Source organism: Cervus elaphus, chromosome 14, assembly GCF_910594005.1.
Source record: "Cervus elaphus chromosome 14, mCerEla1.1, whole genome shotgun sequence".
Lineage (NCBI taxonomy): Eukaryota > Metazoa > Chordata > Mammalia > Artiodactyla > Cervidae > Cervus > Cervus elaphus.
The window spans coordinates 42,936,649-42,952,850 of record NC_057828.1 but is presented as its reverse complement, the minus strand read 5'-3'; the positions used below and the strand labels follow the sequence as shown (position 1 = coordinate 42,952,850).

At 38.5% G+C, this 16,202-nt stretch overlaps 1 protein-coding gene across 2 annotated transcripts in view; it reads left to right on the top strand.

The window, feature by feature from the left end:
* Nucleotides 1–13,544: 13,544 nt before the first annotated feature.
* The window catches only part of TNFSF18 (TNF superfamily member 18), a 108,952-nt gene continuing 106,294 nt past the window's right edge, over nt 13,545–16,202 (top strand). Inside the window, exon 1 of one of the 2 annotated variants that reach the window (XM_043924132.1) lies at nt 13,545–13,600. The gene's annotated coding sequence lies outside the window, so the exon portion shown is untranslated. Of the gene's footprint in view, nt 13,601–13,697; nt 13,752–16,202 lie in introns of those variants that run through there. The other variant, XM_043924135.1, reaches the window with a different exon arrangement.

The window sequence follows — 16,202 nt, the reverse complement described above, 5'->3', positions numbered from 1 at the left end:
CTTATTTAACTTATATGCAGAGTACATCATGAGAAACGCTGGGCTAGATGAAACACAAGCTGGAATCCAGATTGCTGGAGAAATATCAATAACCTCAGATATGCAGATGACACCACCCTTATGGCAGAGAGTGAAGAGGAGGCTAAAAAGCCTCTTGATGAAAGTGAAAGAGGAGAGTGAAAAAGTTGACTTAAAGCTCAACATTCAGAAAACTAAGATCATGGCATCTGGTCCCATCACTCCATGGAAAATAGATGGGGAAACAGTGGAAACAGTAGCTGACTTTATTTTTCTGGGCTCCAAAATCACTGCAGATGGTGATTGCAGCATGAAATTAAAAGACGCTTATTCCTTGGAAGGAAAGTTATGACCAACCTAGATAGCATATTAAAAGGCAGAGACATTACTTTGCCAACAAAGGTCTGTCTAGTCAAGGCTATGGTTTTTCCAGTGGTCAAGTGGAAGTTGGACTGTGAAGAAAGCTGAGCGCTGAAGAATCGATGCTTTTGAACGGTGGTGTTGGAGAAGACTCTTGAGAGTCCCTTGGACTGCAAGGAGATCCAACTAGTCCATCCTAAAGGAGATCAGTCCTGGGTGTTCATTGGAAGGACTGATGCTGCAGCTGAAACTCCAATACTTTGGCCACCTCATGCGAAGAATTGACTCATTTGAAAAGACCCTGATGCTGGGAGGGATTGGGGGCAGGAGCTGAAGGGGACAACAGAGAATGAGATGGCTGGATGGCATCACTGACTCGGTGGACATGAGTTTGAGTAATGTCCAGGAGTTGGTGATGGACAAGGAGGCCTGGTGTGCTGCGATTCATGGAGTCATAAAGTGTTGGACACAACTGAGCGACTGAACTGACTGAACTGAGAACATGGGGTTGTAATTCAGGTATCTCCCACATTTCACTCAGTAAATATAGTTAACACACTTAGTCAACCTCTGTCCATCTTTTCTACTTTTAGATGGAATAATAAATGTTAAACATATGAACTTGCATTATCTTTCATTGCTTTGAACATACTGTCAGTGACCATCCCCCTGCTACCCCTGCCATGTCACCTATAATTTTCTTCCAGGATTTGACTCATTCTTTGAGATGCAAATAAAACATATTTTTATATATGAAATCTACCTTGCTCTCTCATGAAAATTAGAGAGATCAAGGTAGACTTCATATAGAAATCTAAGGGCTTTGTTTATTCTGCTCAACGGCAGTTTTTTTTTTCCCTTAAAATACTCAACACATTGTATTTCACTGTATTTATCTGCCATACAGAACTATAAACACCTCAACTTCAAGGGTTGGGTTTTATTTAGTCCTAGACCTATTGTAGGTGTTCAATAATTTGAATAAAATATACAGAGTAGCAAAATTTGAGACAGAAAATCAAAAGTAATAAACACTCAGTGCCAGAGTTAATACCTTCTGTTTTCCAGTGACTAGATTAGATTCTGAGAAAAGGCAAATAAAAACACAGAACAGGCTTTCAGGATTTCATAGTCCAGTAGGGAAAGGAGAAACTTAAGTGAACACATGCAGTATAGTTGGTAGGAAGGAGATGGAGATGGGTAGGGTGCTGTGGGAGCCCAGAGAACTGCTGTGTGACTCAGGAGGGAGAGTAGGAGACAGATGTTCAAGCTAATTTATTCAGGACAGGTGGTCAGTCATATGGAGAAGGGGAAGAGGTAGAAGGCATTCAAGGTAGAGGAACCTAAGCATTGGAGTTCTCCATCTTAATGGTCATATGACCTTATATGGAGCTTCCTAGTGGTGAGAACAAGCACAGAAATTTGCTTCTGTCAAGTTGCCCATAGCCCTAGCACTTCTATTGGGTGTACCAGAGAGGAAAAGAGAAAGAAGAAGAGAACAGGAGGGAATAGCTGAACTGTGTTTAACTATAAGGGAGAGTCTCATACTTCTGTGTGACTGAGAAAAAGTAAAAAGATGCAGTCGGATCACAAGTGAACTTGTACTAGTACTTAGATGTATAAAGAAACTTAGCTTCTTTATTTTCTAATACATGACTGATCTTCTTTACAGTCTCCTCACATCCCATCAGAAGGGGAAGGCAAACACTTTCAGCTTCCTATTTCTTGCATCATAGGCTATACTAGTTTGAACAGTGTATTTATCTTTTGGATAAATACTTTTCAGATTTCCTCTCCTCATCTCTACTCCTGCCTCCCTTCCTTCCCCACTGCCCCCCTGCCAAGAGCAACCTCAGGGCAACACAGAGGACAAATTACTAGAAATCATATAGAATTCTGTGGAATCTTACTGGTCTCTTCTGGGTCCTGTCATGGGGCAGTCACTCAGTCTTTCAGGTATAACTTGTTATGTTTGACCTTTTGGAAGATATGCAAGCATCTGTGACTAGAATCCACAGTATAGGGCATTTATATGATATTTTGGGTGTGGCAATCACTTCATTCAAACCCTGGGTCTTAGCCAATATGCTGCTTCAATTAGTACCTCAATATCAGGTCACATGTTTGAGTACCACGTACAGGTAAAGGAAAGATTCTTTAAGACAATCTTTCTGGGCACTCTTCACCAGAATCTTCAGACATTTGCATCTGGATCTTTCCACTGGGCCCTTTCCTTGGGGTTTATCTAGAGTGGGAGAAATGAAGAAATGAAAGACCTCTCCATAGTACTTAGTCAGCTCACTTTTCTTTCCAATCATCTACCAGGACAGATGGGGCAATTGATCTACTTCTCCTTCCTGGCACAGATTTCTCTTATATAATATCCTCCTTCTTCTTTCTTAATAGAAGAAAAGGAGTATTTCCATATATGGGAGAAACTATAATTTGAAAAGAAACTCTAAACTCTGAGTTGGCCAGGTCTGTCTCTTGATAAAGCACAAGGAGACACTATTTTAACACTTTCACATTTGATTCTAAATACAAAGACCTTGAATAGCCAAAGCAATCTTGAGAAAGAAGAATGGAACTGGAGGAATCAATCTGCCTGACTTCAGGCTCTACTACAAAGCCACAGTCATCAAGACAGTATGGTACTGGCACAAAGACAGAAATATAGATCAATGGAACAGAATAGAAAGCCCAGAGATAAATCCACGAACCTATGGACACCTTATCGTTGACAAAGGAGGCAAGGATATACAATGGAATAAAGACAACCTCTTTAACAAGTGGTGCTGGGAAAACTGGTCAACCACTTGTAAAAGAATGAAATTAGAATACCTTCTAATACCATACACAAAAATAAACTCAAAATGGATTAAAGATCTAAATGTAAGCCCAGAAACTATAAAACTCCTAGAGGAGAACATAGGCAAACACTCTCCGACATAAATCACAGCAGGATCCTCTATGACCCACCTCCCAGAATGTTGGAAATAAAAGCAAAAATAAACAAATAGGACCTAATTAAACTTAAAAGCTTTTGCACAGCAAAGGAAACTATAAGCAAGGTGAAAAGACAGCCCTCAGAATGAGAGAAAATAATAGCAAACGAAGCAACAGACAAAGGATTAATCTCAAAAATATACAAGCAGCTCCTGCAGCTCAATTCCAGAAAAATAAATGACCCAATCAAAAAATGGGCCAAAGAACTAAACAGACATTTCTCCAAAGAAGACATACAGACGGCTAACAAACACATGAAAAGATGCTCAACATCACTCATTATCAGAGAAATGCAAATCAAAACCACAATGAGGTACCATTACACGCCAGACAGGATGGCTGCTCTCCAAAAGTCTACAAGCAATAAATGCTGGAGAGGGTGTGGAGAAAAGGGAACCCTCTTACACTGTTGGTGGGAATGCAAACTAGTACAGCCACTATGGAGAACAGTGTGGAGATTCCTTAAAAAACTGGAAATAGAACTGCCATATGACCCAGCAATCCCACTCCTGGGCATACACACCGAGGAAACTAGATCTGAAAGAGACACGTGCACCCCAATGTTCATTGCAGCACTGTTTATAATTGCCAGGAAGGACATGGAAGCAACCTAGATGTCCATCAGCAGACGAATGGATAAGGAAGCTATGGTATATATACACAATGGAATATTACTCAGCCATTAAAAAGAATTCATTTGAATCAGTTCTAATGAGATGGATGAAACTGGAGCCCATTATACAGAGTGAAGTAAGCCAGAAAGATAAAGACCAATATAGTATACTAACACATATATATGGAATTTAAAAAGATGGTAACAATAACCCAATATGCAAAACAGAAAAAGAGATACAGATGTACAGAACAGACTTTGGGACTCTGTGGGAGAAGGCGAGGGTGGGATGTTCTAAGACAATAGCATTGAAACAAGTATACTATCAAGGGTGAAACAGATCACCAGCCCAGGTTGGATGCATGAGACAAGTGCTCAGGGCTGGTGCACTGGGAAGACCCAGAGGGATGGGATGGGGAGGGAGGCGGGAGTGGGGATCGGGATAGGGAACACATGTAAATCCATGGCTGATTCATGTCGATGTATGGCAAAATGCACTACAATATTGTAAAGTAATTGGCCTCCAACTAATAAAAATAAATGAAAAAAAAAAAAACCCCCCCCAAAAAACCCAAAAAAAACAAAGGCACAACCAGGATAAAAAAATAACAAAATAGAAAAATGTTCTGGAATGGCAGAATGAGATAGTTGGTAAAACTCTCTACTCACTAAAACAGAAAATACTGGCAAAACAAGTAAAATCATTTCATAACTTTAGAAATTAACCAAAACCACAAAACAAACTGAAAATTGTCCATACGAGAGAAACTAAACTTCTGTAAGGAAGCAGTAGCTATGTTATTTTAACATGAGCTATTCCTATTCCCCTTTCCTCTCCAATCAGGTAGAGGGATAGTCATGAAAAGCCAGCAGTCTTGCAGCCAATGGAGAGGAATGATCATTTCTGGAACTTGATTAAAAGACCCATTTATATAGTACCATCAATATTTTGTCTGTATTCTAAGCTACCTGGAAAATTTTCATTCCCAGGGTGTTGGGCTGTTTTATCTCAGAGCCAGCTCAGCAACAAATAAAAGCTCTATCCCTAGGATGTTACCTGAAATAATAGTATTTTGCTGGCAACATCATAGCTGTTGGTCTAAGGCTATGATTTCAGTTGAGACAAGAAAAGAGTATGACCAAAAATTTTTTTTTTTTGGACCAAAATTCTTACAGGAAGTCCTGGAGCTAGGTAACCAGAACTAAGGAATTCAAAAAGCTCCATACTTCTGAGAATCTAGAAGACAATGTTTGTGTAGGACTTGGCCTGGGAAAGGAGAAGGATCCAGCTATTCCAGTCCACATTTGTCTTACATTCTGCACAAGCAGGAAGTGAAATCTAAGACTGCTTCATAAACTGTCTGAATTTTGAAGGCATTCCTTCACACACAGATCCCTTTGGCCAAGGGTGAAAGACATTTGACAAAGCATTTAAGAAAATATCTGATAGATCATAGGTTGGCCACTGCTGCTGCTACTAAGTCGCTTCAGTCATGTCTGACTCTGTGTGATCCCATGGACGGCAGCCCACCAGGCTCCGCCGCCCCTGGGATTCTCCAGGCAAGAACACTGGAGTGGGTTGCCATTTCCTTCTCCAATGCATGGAAGTGAAAAGTGAAAGTGAAGTCGCTCAGTCATGTTCGACTCTTCGCGACCCCATGGACTGCAGCCTACCAGGCTCCTCCATCCATGGGATTTTCCAGGCAAGAGTACTGGAGTGAGTTGCCATTGCCTTCTCCAAGGTTGGCCACTAAACAGTGCTAACTCAAGGGTGATTCCTAGGAATCCAGATTTAAAATAAAAACAAAAATTTACAAGCCTAGGAGAGAATTCATTGGCCACATATTTCAGAATACTAGCAACAATAAGAAACATTGGGGAGGGTGATCTGATACCATAGTTGTTATATTATTCAATATACTATCTAAAGTCTCCAGTTTCAAAATTTATGAGACATGCAAAGAACAATAAAATATGGCACATATACAGGAAAAGAAAGGAAGCCAAGGAAAATGTCCCTGAAGGGGAAGTGTTGGTGGACTTAGCCAATGACTTTAAATCAACCATTATAAATATGTTAAAATAACAAAGTAATTAAAAGAAAGCATGACAATGATATCTTACCAATTAGAGAATATCAATAAAGAGAGAGCTAAAAAAAAAAAAAAACCAACAACTCAGGAGACATTCTGGAGTTGAGATGTATAATCCCCAATATAAGAAATGTTTACTAGAGGTGCTAAAAAAAATAAATTTGAGCTTAGCGAAGAAAGAATAAGTCAACTTGAAGTTAGGTGAGTTGAAATTATCCAGTCCTAGGAACAACAACAAAAAGAATGAAGAAGAAATAAACAGCACCTCAGAGAGACTGTATTCACAGGGATACAATCAAGTATATGAACATATGCAAAATGACTATCTCAGAAGGAGAGATGAGATAAAGGGACCAAAAGAATATTTGAAGAAGTAATGGCCCCAAACTTCCCAAATTTGATGAAAATCATCAATCTACACATCTTAGAAGCTCAATGAACTGTAAGATAAACTCTAAATAATCTATCCAGAGACACATCATAATGAAACTTTAGAAAGCCAAAGACAAAGAGAATCTTGAAAGAAGCAAGAGAAGTGATTCATAACATACAAGGGATCAGGTGAGATGATATATCCAAAACTGAAGAAATAGAATTGAATTTTCAATGAAGAATTCATTGTCAATGTCATTGTCAATGAAGAATTCTATATCTAGCAAAACTATTCTTCAAAAATGAAGGAGAAATAAAGATATTCCCATGTAAACAAACTCTGAGACAATTTGTAACTAGCAGAGTTATTTAATAAAAAATACTAAAGGAAGCCCTTCAGGCTGAAATAAAAGAACACTAGATTGTAACTCAAACCCACACAAAGAAATTAAGAGCACTGGAAAAGGTAAGTACATAGCTAAATATAAAAGACAATATAAACATATTTTTTGTTTTTATACTTTTTTCTTTTATATTATTTAAAAGACAACCACATAAGGAAATAAGTATAAAACTATTTTATTTGGAATGTGTAAATATATCACTTCTTGGTCTTTTGGCTAAGATCAAGTGTGGAATGTGTAAATATATAATTTGTATAAAAGAAAGAATAAAGAAAGGGAAATAAATAAGCATAAAGAAAGGGAAAAGGAGCAGAGGTATTTTGGAGCAAAATATCATTGAAATAAAGTTAGTTTAGCTTGAACTAGGTTGTCTTAAATTAGTTTATGTGCTGCCAAAGCAAGCACAGATTGTTTTAAATTAGAATGCTAATTTTAATCCCTATGACACCCACTATTAAAATAACTTAAAAATACAATCACAGAAAGAATAGGAGACTCAAACTGAGATAGTAGAAGGTATGTATTTAACACAAAAGAAGGCACTTACAGAGGAAAAGAGGAACAGAAAGACATAAGACATATAAAAAATAGGTAGCAAAGTGGCAGACATAAATCCTACCTTATCAGTAATTACAATAAATAGATTAAACACTTCAATCAAAAGGCATAGGTTGACAGAATATTTAAGAAAATGTAATTCATTTATGTATGGTCTACCAGAAATATACTTTAGATTCAAATCAAATAGGTTTGAAAGTTAAAAAATGGAAAACAATATACAAAGCAAAGAAAAACTAAAAGATCTGGGATGGCTATGTAATATCAGACAAATAAGATTTTAAGACAAAACTTGTTGCTGAAAAAAAGGACATTTTAAAGTAAAATCATCAATCTATCAAGAAGACATCACAAAGAGTAAAACACTTAGGAATAGATGTAACAAAAGGAGTACAGGAATAAATGTAACAAGAAGTAGAAGACTTGTACATTGAAAACTACAAAACATTGTTGAAAAAACAGTAAAAATTTAGATAAATGGAAAGACATCTTATGTTTATATATTGGAAGAATTAATAGTGTTACAATGGCAATATAACAATGGGGGCCATCAATATTTGTATTGATCCACAGATTCATTAAAATCCCCATCAAAATCCCATATTCCTCATTTCAGAAATTGGCAAGGTGATGTGAACATTTTATGGAAATAAAAGGGATCGGATATTGCCCAAAGAATCTTGGAAAAAAAGAACAAAATTGGCAAACTTATACTTCCCTACTTCAAAACTTACTTCAAAGTTACAGTAATCGAGATAGTATGGTACTGGCATGAGAATAGAAATATTGATTTATTATAATTGAGAGTCCAGATATTAACTCTTATGTTCAGTGATTTTTTCTTTAAGAAGGGTGCCAAAATAATTCAGTGGGAAAATATAATCTTTTCAACAAATGGTTCTGGGACACCTGAATATTCACATGGAACAGTGTAAAGCTTGATCTCTGCCTCACATTGTTATCAAAAATGAACTCAGAGTGTATCATAGACTTAAATATGAGCTAAAACTATAAAGCTTGTGGAAGAAAACTTAGGAGTAATTCTGTGACCTTGTGTTAGACGGCGTTTTCTTAGATATGACAACAATAACCATAAATAACAGAAGAAAAAGAATAAATGGGATTTCATTAAAATTAAAAACATTTACTTCAAAAGACATGATTGAGAGAATGAGGACAACCCACAGACTGAAAGAAAATATAAATTATATCTCTGCTAAAGGATTTGTATCCAGAATATATTTTTAATAAAGCTTACAACTCAATAATAAAACTCCCTAAGTAAAAGAGAAGCCAATTATAAAAGAGCACAGGATTTGGATAGACATTTCTTCACTAAAAAGATACTAATAGCCAATAAAAATATGAAAAGATGCTTGACATCAGTAGTCATTAGGTAAATGTCAATCAAAACTATAATCACTTCATACCCACTGCTGCTGCTGCTAAGTCGCTTCAGTTGTGTCCGACTCTGTGCGACCCCATAGACGGCAGCCCACCAGGCTCCCCCGTCCCTGGGATTCTCCAGGCAAGAACACTGGAGTGGGTTGCCATTTTCTTCTCTAGTGCATGAAAGTGAAAAGTGCAAGTGAAGTCGCTCAGTCGTGTCTGACTCTTAGCGACCCCATGGCCTGCAGCCTACCAGGCTCCTCCGTCCATGGGATTTTCCAGGCAAGAGTACTGGAGTGGGGTGCCATTGCCTTCTCTGTCATACCCACTAGGATGGTGAAATTAAAAAAGACAAGTAATAGCAAATGTTTTGCTAACAGGAATGTAAAATGGTATACCTACTTAGGAAAACAATTTTTCTCACATTATTAATCAGTTACAATACAGCCCAGCCATTTTATCCTTAGATATATACCCAAGAGAAATGAAAAAGGAAGACATGTGTCCTCACAAAAATGCATTCACAATGCTCATAATAGCCAAAAAGGGGAAACAACTCAAATGTTCTTCAACTGATGAATGGATAAACAAATGTGGTATATCCATAGTGTAATATATTTAGCCAGAAAAAGAAATGAAGTATTGATATATACTATAATGTGGAAGAATCTTGAATAAGCATTAAGTAAAAGAGCTAATCACAAAAGACCATATACCGTATGATACCATTTATGTAATGTCTTCCTATAAAAAACCAGAATCCAGTTCAAGAGGTAAAGTATTTATTTGGGATCAAAGAATTGCAATTTGAGGTACATAGATTTAGGTGAAAACCCAAATGGTATTCTGATTACAAGATAGGGGATCAGAGTTTTTATGGGGAAAAGAGAGGAAGATAAGGTTTTTTAAGTTTGCAAATTTTATTTTTAATTTTATTTAGTTAAAAAAATTATGGTGTTTTTAAAAAGTGAACTGGTGCAAGATGAGGTAATTAATCAAGTGAAGTTTTAATTGGTAAAAGATGCTGCTGCTGCTGCTAAGTCGCTTCAGTCGTGTCCGACTCTGTGCGACCCCATAGACGATTTGTACTTTATTGATTGTTCAGGTGAAAGGCACTAGGTAAAAGTTCATTTTTATCAGTCCTTTCAAGGGTATTCTTATTCTTGCTGATTCTTGGAATATTGGAGCTCTGGCCTAGTTCAGAATTTCAGAAAACAGGATATACAATGCAGGTCTTCTGGAATGGCTCCTCCAGCTTTATTTTAAATAGTTCTGCTTATATTGTGTGGTTCAGTCACCAAGTCATGTCCGACTCTTGTGACCCTGTGAACTATAGCCCATCAGGCTCCTTTGTGCATGGAATTTTTCAGGCAAGAATACTGAAATGCTTTGCCATTTCCATCTCCAAAAGTGAAAGTTGCTCAGTCGTGTCCGACTCTTTGTGACCTGAATTCTCCAGGCCAGGCTATTGGAGTGAGTAGCCTTTCCTTTCTCCAGGGGATCTTCCCAACCCAGGGGTCAAACACAGGTCTCCCATATTGCAGGCAGATTCTTCACCAGCTGAGCCACAAGGGAAGCCCATTGTATATATTGTGTAGTAAGATGAAGATGGTGTGAAATGAGATTTTGGTGGTGGTTGCACAATTCTGTACTATACAAAAGACCACAGAGCTGCGTACTTTAAATGAGTGGATTTTATGGTATGTGAATTACATATCAATAAAGTTATTAAAAAAGAGAAAGACATAGGTGTGTCACAAAAATGTGACCGGTTGTAGGGGGGGAAGTCATGAAATCCAAAACTCATCATCTCAGACAGCATGGCTCTGTTAACCAGGTGTTTCTGAAAAATCACTAATAGACTAGGTAAGTTCCTTTGCTAATATCTACTTAGAAGCCCAAATTTTTTCTATTTCAGTGTAAAATTTTAATTTTAAACTATTAAACTAAATCATAAGGCCTTCAGGTGACATTTCAAATGTCAAAATATCTTTACACTTGTCATTTTATTTGACCAGAAAGACATATATTATTAATGGTTCAAGAAATTTTTAATTTCTTCTGCGTCAAGATATTTTATAAGAATTATAACAAAGAGGCACAAATAACTGATTTAGAATGACTTTCAATAGTGTTTTCCTAATGTGGCATCTGGTCCTATCACTTCATGGCAAAATAGATGGGGAAACAGTGGAAAAAGTGTCAGACTTTATTTTTTTGGGCTCCAAAATCACTGCAGATGGTGACTGCAGCCATGAAATTAAAAGACGCTTACTCCTTGGAAGGAAAGTTATGACCAACCTAGATAGCATATTAAAAAGCAGAGACACTACTTTGCCAACAAAGGTCCATCTAGTTAAGGCTATGGTTTTTCCAGTGGTTATGTATAGATGTCAGAGTTGGATTATAAAGAAAGTTGAGCGCCGAAGAATTGATGCTTTTGAACTGTGGTGTTGGAGAAGACTCTTGAGAGTCCCTTGGACTGCAAGGAGATCCAACCAGTCCATCCTAAAGGAGATCAGTCCTGGGTGTTCATTGGAAGGACTGGTGCTGAAGCTGAAACTCCAATACTTTGGCCACCTGATGCGAAGAGCTGACTCATTTGAAAAGACCTTGATGCTGGGAAAGATTGAAGGCAGGAGGAAAAGGGGACGGCAGAGGATGAGATGGTTGGATGGCATCACTGACTCAATGGACATGGGTTTTGGTGGACTCCGGGAGTTGGTGATGGAGAGGAAGGCCTGGCGTGCTGCGGTTCATGGGGTCACAAAGAGTTGGACACGACTGAGCAACTGAACTGAACTGAATGTGTGTCAAGAACATCAGCTTTGCTAAATGTTTGGCAAGAGGAGGGGAAGGGTAGGGGGCCATGGGAAAGGCAGAGATCAACAACCAGAAATGTTTGGGCATCTATGTACAACATTCTTTTCTTGGAAATTAAATGGGCATGGAGCATTACAGCCTCTGGAAAGTTATTCACACTCAAAAAATATTTCTTCAGTGTCTCCTAAGTATCAGCCACTGTTCAGGCACTGGGGACACAACAGAGAACAAAGACACAATTCTTCATCTGATGGGGTTTCATTTGATTGTTGTACAGAAAATTCTATTTTAATTTAGTATTTTAAGGATTTCTCAACTGATTTTATCACAGAATAGACTTTTCAAGGAATATCCACCAACATTTTGCAGAATATATTTTGCTAAATACAGGTCTACATTTATATATACCAACCTTTTAAAAGAAATGCTATAACATAGTCAAGGGGAAAAGCAGCATATGCAGACATCCAGAATTATACATGAACTCTGGTTTTAGTCCTTGGTGTCATCAAAAGGCAATGGGAATTGAAACCTTATACCCTTAAGGAGTATGATGGGATGGCTTCATTAAAAATAAGGCTTGGAAAGAAAGCAAAGGAGATGAGCAATTAAAATATCCGTAAACATATTTTAGGTGACTCAATTTCCAGATCTTTTCAATTAGGAACAAGTTGAGACAATCAAATGCAATTAATTAGGGTTCTAGCAGCAGCAGCAGAGAGGAGCCAGGGACATGTGTATGAAATTAAGATCTCATCTGAGAAATCTGAGTGTAAGGAATTGTAAATTTCCCCTTTTAACTACTGGGAAATTATAAAAGAATTATAAATCCCTTCTTAAGAAATGTACAAGTGACAGTAAACTACTAGAAATTTAAGTACAGCAGTAGGTTGGGCTGGATAAAGTTAAGGCTGGAACAAATTTGAAGATAAAAGGTATTATCCTCAAAAACAATACTAAAAGTAATGTCTTTCCTATTGTGTGTGCGTGTTAGTTGCTTCATCACATCCAACCCTCTGCAACCCTGTGGACTGTGTGGAGTGGGTTGCCCTGCCCTCCTCCAGGGGATCTTCCTGACTCAGAGATCAAACCCAGATCTCCTACATTGCAGGCAGGTTCTTTACCATCTCAGTGACCAGGGAAGCCCAACTTTCCTATTGATTCTTATTAAAAAAATCTTCTTTACATTTAACATTCTTTTCTATAAAAATTTCAGTTTCATGTAAATGGAATCAAACAATATGTATATAGTGTTTTGTGTCTTTATTTCACTTAGCATAATATTTTCAAGGTTCATCTGTATTTTAGCATATATTGGAATTTCATCCCCTTGGAAGCCTGGATAATATTCCATTGTGCATATATACACCATATTTTGTTTATCCATGCGTCTGCTGATGGACATTTGAACTGTTTCCATTTTCTGGTCATCGTGCATAAAGCTGCCATGAAAATTGGCATACAAGTATCTGTTTGAATACCTGCTTTCAATTCTTTGGGGTATATATTTAGAAGTAGAATTGTTGGATAATATGGTAATACTACGGTTAACTTTTTGAGGAACTGTCAAATTGTGTTCCCACACCACCTGCACCGTTTTACTTTCTCACCAGGAGGGCACAAGGCTTACAATTCTTCCACGTCCTTGCTGTATGATCAGGCTGCTCAAGATGGCTGTACCCCTGCCTGACCAGTGCCTGCTTCATTTACAGGCTATTCCCCTGACTGACCTTCCTACATACTTGCCCCAGACCCTAGCTAATGTTTGGTTTAACTTTAGCTGCCATGGTAGTTTATTAAAGGGGCGGTGAGAGGCATGCCCCTTTGCTGGTTTCCCTGGTAACCAATGACCCAACCAGATGTCAATTCCCCTTATAAACAGTACACCGCCCCCACCCCCTCCCTTCAGCAGAAGCCTGTTTCGTGTGTTCCGCCTGTCTGCTGCAGGATCTTGCTCCAGGCATGTGAGTTTCTCCATTCATGAAACTGCTAATGTCTCTGTCACTGACTCTGGGCTCTTTCTTTGGTCACAGGATAGGCAAGTACAGGGTTTGGAGGCTTGTGGGGTGCAGCCCAACAATTGGCAGAGCCGGCAAGGAGATGGAGAAAACTCCTGTGAGTGCTGAGATATTGGTTGGGTAATAGAAAGTTTTGGGGGCTATTCACTAACATTTGGGGCCAAAAGTTGTGTGGGAAATCTGTCTACCGGCGCGTGGGGTCCTGTGGTGTCTCTCCTTGATGAATGGGGGCCTCCAAGGGAGTACGGAGGACTCATAGACAACCCTTAAGGCCGTTGCAGAAACATTGGCTGGCTTTTTGGTTGAGGGGAAAAAGTGGCCCCAGCTGTGGACTGGCCATTACTCCTTATATTAAGAAAGGTCACAGAGGCTGAGCTAACAGCTGAGGTAAAGATTAACTAAATGCTGGTTCTTGGTCTTTTGAAAGTGAGGTAAGTGAATGTGAGTGAGTGATATGTTCTATTGTCTATTGCTGTTTTTTGTTTAAACTGTAAAAAATCTCTGAAAATGTCCAAGATGGGACTCTTTTTCGACGTTCTAAAACTGGTTTTTGTATGTGTCTTTAGAGGAAATTAGCTGTCTAGAGGGAATTGGTATTTCTGTTCTTGAGCCTTTGAGATGTAAATAATCTACTTGGGCTCTCAGAAATTTAATCCCTGAGAGTGAAGAAAAGAAGAAAAAAGTCCTTTTAAAACTCTGTAAGAATAATTGTATTTTTTGGGTGTGTATGTCTAAAATAGTCTCTCCAGATTTTGGCAACTTGAAACCAAACTAAATTAAATAAAGAGAACTGACTATTTGGGTCATTTCGAATAGGATAAAACATTGGAACATTAATTTGTAGTGTAGGTTTATCTACCTTTACTTTCTTGGGAAACTAAAGCATAAGTTTTCCAAATAGTAAATGCTGGTATGACAAACAGTGTACAATTACTTGCTTCTTGGTTTTTGCCAGATTAAGATTTTTAAGGGTTAAGATTATAATCAGTCATAATTCTAATTATTATAACCACATTTCTTTATTGATTACATTGTAATCAGATGTGTAACTATGTCTTTTAAAGTCTTTTGTCATATATAGACAGTTATGGTTGTACTCTTGATGCTGTTGCAAACATGCTTCACTTTTTTTGTTCTCTTTTTTAATGTACATAATTACAGAATTCAGACATGAAATTTATGCATCGAGTTTTCCATTTTTAATATTTGGTTAAACAAAATACATCATTTGTAAAAAACAAACAAACAAACAAACAAAACCCAGCACAAGGCCAACAAAATGGAATAAAAGCAAGAAAAACAAAAAGCCTATGGTTGCCCCTTACTGGGCATCAGGGTCAGGCCTGCCCCCTTGACTAAAGGAAGTGGGGCTTTTTGCCCTGGGACATCAGTGTTGGTCCCTGCTCTTAAGCATCAGAATTGGATATGAGCAAAGAAACCAGTCCTGACATGTTTAAGTGTAAAAGTGCCTCACCTTTAAGAACATTCACAGGAAGGACCTTTTTTTGTTTTTTAATTTGGTTGCACCAGATCTTAATTGTGGTCTGTGGGATCTAGTTCCCTGACCAGGGATTGAGCCCAGGTTTCCTGCATTGGAGCTGGAATTTTAGCCACTAGACCACCAGGGAAGCTCCAGGAAGGACCTGTTGACAAGGACAAGTCTCTGATAAATTTCAGATCATACTGCTGAACTGAATAAGAAATTAAAGAATTTAAGTGAGAGTTCTTGACTTTACACAACAAAGAATTCAAAAGCAAGCCAGAGAAAGGTGAAGGTGAGTTTATTTAGAGAGTTACACACTGCATAGGCAGAATGTGGACTATCTCAGAAAGTGAGAGGCTCCCCAGGGCCTGGAGTCCTAGGTTTCTATGGATTAAGTAATTTCATAGGCTAAGAGGTGGAAGAAAGATTCCTGCTGTTTTGGGCAAAGGTGGGGATTTCTCAGGAATTGAATCACTGCCCACTTTTGGGCTTTTGATAGTCCACCTCAGAACTGTTCTGTGTAAGCAGGAGTGATTTTTACTATTACAGTGAAGGTACAGTGAGCTAAAGATCGATGACCAGACTATTCACCAAGCCACTTTGGTTTCAGGAAGTCTTTACCGCATACCAACTGCTACGCCCCTTCTTCATTATCTAGTGTTTGTGTCCTAACCCCTTTCCCTCTTGCCTCATTCCCCCCTGGATATTTTTTTCCTGTCCCTTTGGGAAGCAGAAGGACAGTGTTTGTCTTCTGTGGCTGCCTCGGGGCTGGGCAGTGGTGTTGACCCTGCCTATCGGGAAGTAAAAATCTCTGGATACCTGCTGTAGGCGCCCGTTAAGTCAGAGGGTGCTCTGGGCTGGGATCCTTGCATAGCCACCGTTTTGATGTGAAACTGTTGTCGCCTAGGAGACATGAACTTTACCAAGAGGTTACAGAGGCAGGGTAAAAGAGGAGGAGTTGGAGTATGGCCATTACTGGGCCCAGAAGAGCAGTAACTGGGTAAGGCTAGGGAGGATGCTTTTAATGGTGGACCAGACAGCACCAGCATTTGACCCTGGTGGCAG